At 44.4% G+C, this 4,028-nt stretch overlaps 1 non-coding gene across 1 annotated transcript; it reads right to left on the bottom strand.

Annotated features, from left to right (window-relative positions):
* Positions 1 to 231: 231 nt before the first annotated feature.
* LOC112761323 (small nucleolar RNA R71) lies at positions 232 to 339 on the bottom strand. Its single transcript, XR_003181724.1, has one exon. It is a non-coding gene; the product is annotated as a small nucleolar RNA R71 (small nucleolar RNA).
* Between the last annotated feature and the right edge of the window lie 3,689 nt (positions 340 to 4,028).

The raw sequence follows: 4,028 nt of genomic DNA, 5'->3' as shown, positions 1-4,028 counted from the left end.
GGACTTCCATCTGAAGATCCTTTTCAGTTCTTGACTGAATTCTTGCAGATATGTGATACTGTTAAGACTAATAGAGTAGATCTTGAAGTCTACAGGCTCATGCTTTTCTCTTTTGCTGTAAGAGACAGAGCTAGATTATGGTTGGATTCTCAACCCAAAGACAGCCTGAACTCTTGGGATAAGCTGGTCACGGCTTTCTTAGCCAAGTGCTTTCCTCCTCAAAAGCTGAGCAAGCTTAGAGCTGATGTTCAAACCTTCAGACAAAAAGAAGGTGAATCCCTCTATGAAGCTTGGGAAAGATACAAACAGTTGACCAAAAAGTGTCCTTCTGACATGCTTTCAGAATGGACCATCCTGGATATATTCTATGATGGTTTATCTGAGCTATCAAAGATGTCATTGGATACCTCTACAGGTGGATCCATTCACCTAAAGAAAACGCCTGCAGAAGCTCAAGAACTCATTGACATGGTTGCTAATAACCAGTTCATGTACACTTCTGAAAGGAATCCTGTGAGTAATGGGACGCCTATGAAGAAGGGAGTTCTTGAAGTTGATACTCTGAATGCCATATTGGCTCAGAATAAAATATTGACTCAGCAAGTCAATATGATCTCTCAGAGTCTGCATGGAATGCAAGCTGCATCCAATAGTACTCAAGAGGCTTCTCCTGAAGAAGAAGCTTATGATCCTGAGCACCCTGCAATAGCAGAGGTAAATTACTTAGGTGAACCTTATGGAAACACCTATAACTCAACATGGAGAAATCATCCAAATTTCTCATGGAAGGATTAAAAGCCCCAACAAGGCTTTAATAATGGTGGAAGAAACAGGTTTAGCAATAGCAAGCCTTTTCCATCATCAACTCAGCAACAGACAGAGAACTCTGAACAAAATGCTTCTAATTTAGCAAATCTAGTCTCTGATCTATCTAAGGCCACTGTAAGTTTCATGAATGAAACAAGGTCTTCCATTAGAAATCTGGAAGCACAAGTGGGCCAGCTGAGTAAAAGGATCACTGAAATCCCTCCTAGTACTCTCCCAAGCAATACAGAAGAGAACCCAAAAGGAGAGTGCAAGGCCATTGACATAAGCGCCATGGCCGAACCTGTGAGGAGAGGAGAGGACGTGAATCCCAAGGAGGAGGACCTCCTGGGACGTCCAGTGATCAATAAGGAGCTTCCCTCTGAGGAACCAAAGGACTCTGAGGCTCATCTAGAGACCATAGAGATTCCATTGAACCTCCTTATGCCCTTCATGAGCTCTGATGAGTATTCCTCTTCTGAAGAGAATGAGGATGTCACTGAAGAGCAAACTGCCAAGTTTCTTGGTGCAATCATGAAGCTGAACGCCAAATTGTTTGGCATTGATGCTTGGGAAGTTGAACCTCCCTTGTTCATCAATGAACTAAGTGATCTGGATCAACTGACATTGCCTCAGAAGAGACAGGATCCTGGAAAGTTCATAATACCCTGTACCATAGGCACCATGATCTTTAAGGCTCTGTGTGACCTTGGTTTAGGAATAAACCTCATGCCCCTCTCTGTAATAGAGAAACTGGGAATCTATGGGGTGCAAGCTGCTAAAATCTCACTAGAGATGGCAGACAGCTCAAGAAGACAGGCTTATGGACAAGTAGAAGATGTATTAGTAAAGGTTGAGGGCCTTTACATACCTACTGATTTCATAGTCCTGGATACTGGAAAGGAAGAGGATGAATCCATCATCCTAGGAAGACCTTTCCTGGCCACAGCAAGAGCTGTGATTGATGTTGACAGAGGTGAAATAGTCCTTCAATGGAATGAGAACTCCCTTGTATTCAAAACTCAAGGATCTCCCTCTGCAACCATGGAGAGGAAGCTTGAAAAGCTTCCTCAAAGCAGAGTCAACCAGAGCCCCACAGTCAAACTCTAAGTTTGGTGTTGGGAAGCCACAACCAAACTCTAAGTTTGGTGTTGAACTCCCATATCCAAACTCTAAGTTTGGTGTTGGAGAGTCTCAACAAAGCTCTGCACATCTGTGAGGCTCCATGAGAGCCCACTGTCAAGCTATTGACATTAAAGAAGCGCTTGTTGGGAGGCAACCCAATGTTTATCTAATTCTTATTTTTATTGTTTTCTTAGGTTCATGATCATGTGGAGTCACAAAATAAATATAAAAATTGAAAACGGAATAAAAAACAGCAAAAGAAAAATTACACCCTGGAGGAGCATCTGTCTGGCGTTCAGCGCCAGAACAGAGCATGGTTCTGGCGCTGAACGCCCAAAATGGGCAGCTTCTGGGCGCTGAACGCCAGAACAGGCATGGTTCTGGCGTTCAACGCCAGAAATGGCACACAGATGGGCATTGAACGCCCAAAATGGCTACCAACCTGGCGCTGAACGCCCAGAGTTGGGTACAAAGGCATTTTTACATGCCTAATGGTGCAGGGATGTAAATGCCTTGACACCTCAGGATCTGTGGACCCCACAGGATCATCTTAGGATCTGTGGACCCCACAGGATCCACTCAGGATCTGTGGACCCCACAGGATCCCCACCTACCTCCACTCACTTCTTCTCACCACTCTCTTTCACACAACCCCATAAACACTCTTCCCTAAAAACCCCTCACCAATCACCTCAATCTCTCTTCCCCACTAAACCTTCACCACTCACATCCACCCACTCTTCCCAATAAACCTACCTCATAAACTCCACCTACCTTCAAAATTCAAAACCAATTTCCCACCCAAACCCACCCATATGGCCGAACCTTAACCCCCCTCCCTTCCCTATATAAAGACCTCTATTCTTCATCAAATTCACACAACACACCCCTCTACACTCCTCTTGGCCGAAACCACATCTCCCTCTCCCTCTCCATATTTCTTCTTCTTCTTCTTCTATTCTTCTGTTTATTGCTCGAGGGCGAGCAATATTCTAAGTTTGGTGTGGTAAAAGCATAGCTTTTTTGTTTTTCCATTACCATTAATGGCATCTAAGACTGGAGAATCGTCTAGAAGAGGGAAAGGGAAGACAAAAGCTTCCACATCCGAGTCATGGGAGATGGAAAGGTTCATCTCCAAAGCCCATCAAGACAACTTCTATGATGTTGTGGCTAAGAAGAAGGTGATCCCTGAGGCCCCTTTTAAACTCAAAAGAAATGAGTATCCGGAGATCCGACATGAAATTCAAAGAAGAGGTTGGGAAGTTCTAACAAATCCCATCCAACAAGTCGGCATCCTAATGGTTCAAGAGTTCTATGCCAATGCATGGATCACCAAGAACCATGATCAAAGTAAGAACCCGGATCCAAAAAACTATGTTACAATGGTTCGGGGGAAATACTTAGATTTTAGTCCGGAGAATGTGAGGTTGGCGTTCAACTTGCCATACATGGAAGAGAACGCACGCCCCTACACAAGGAGAGTCAACTTTGATCAAAGGTTGGACCAAGTCCTTATGGACATATGTGTAGAAGGAGCTCAATGGAAGGTTGACTCCAAAGGCAAGCCGGTTCAACTAAGAAGATTGGACCTCAAGCCTATAGCTAGAGGATGGTTGGAGTTTATTCAATGCTCAATCATTCCCACTAGCAACCGGTCTGAAGTCACTATAGACCGGGCCATCATGATCCATAGCATCATGATTGGAGAAGAGGTGGAAGTTCATGAGATCATACCTCAAGAACTCTACAAGGTGGCTGACAAGTCCTCCACCATGGCAAGGTTAGCCTTTCCTCACCTCATCTGCCACCTATGCAATTCGGCTGGGATTGACATAGAGGGAGATATCCTCATCAAAGAGGACAAGCCCATCACTAAGAAAAAGATGGAGCAAGCAAGAGAGCCCAGTCATGGAGCTCAAGAGGCGCAAGAAGCTCACTTCCATGAGATCCCTGAGATGCCTCAAATGCACTTTCCTCCACAAAACTATTGGGAGAAAAACAACACCTCCTTAGGAGAATTGAGTTCCAATATGGGACAACTAAGGGTGGAACATCAAGAGCACTCCATCATGCTCCATGAAATAAGAGAATATCAAAAA

Source organism: Arachis hypogaea, chromosome 16 (assembly GCF_003086295.3).
Source record: "Arachis hypogaea cultivar Tifrunner chromosome 16, arahy.Tifrunner.gnm2.J5K5, whole genome shotgun sequence".
In the NCBI taxonomy this organism is placed as follows: domain Eukaryota; kingdom Viridiplantae; phylum Streptophyta; class Magnoliopsida; order Fabales; family Fabaceae; genus Arachis; species Arachis hypogaea.
The sequence above is the reverse complement of the archived record's forward strand: the minus strand, read 5'-3'. Positions and strand labels throughout refer to the sequence as shown.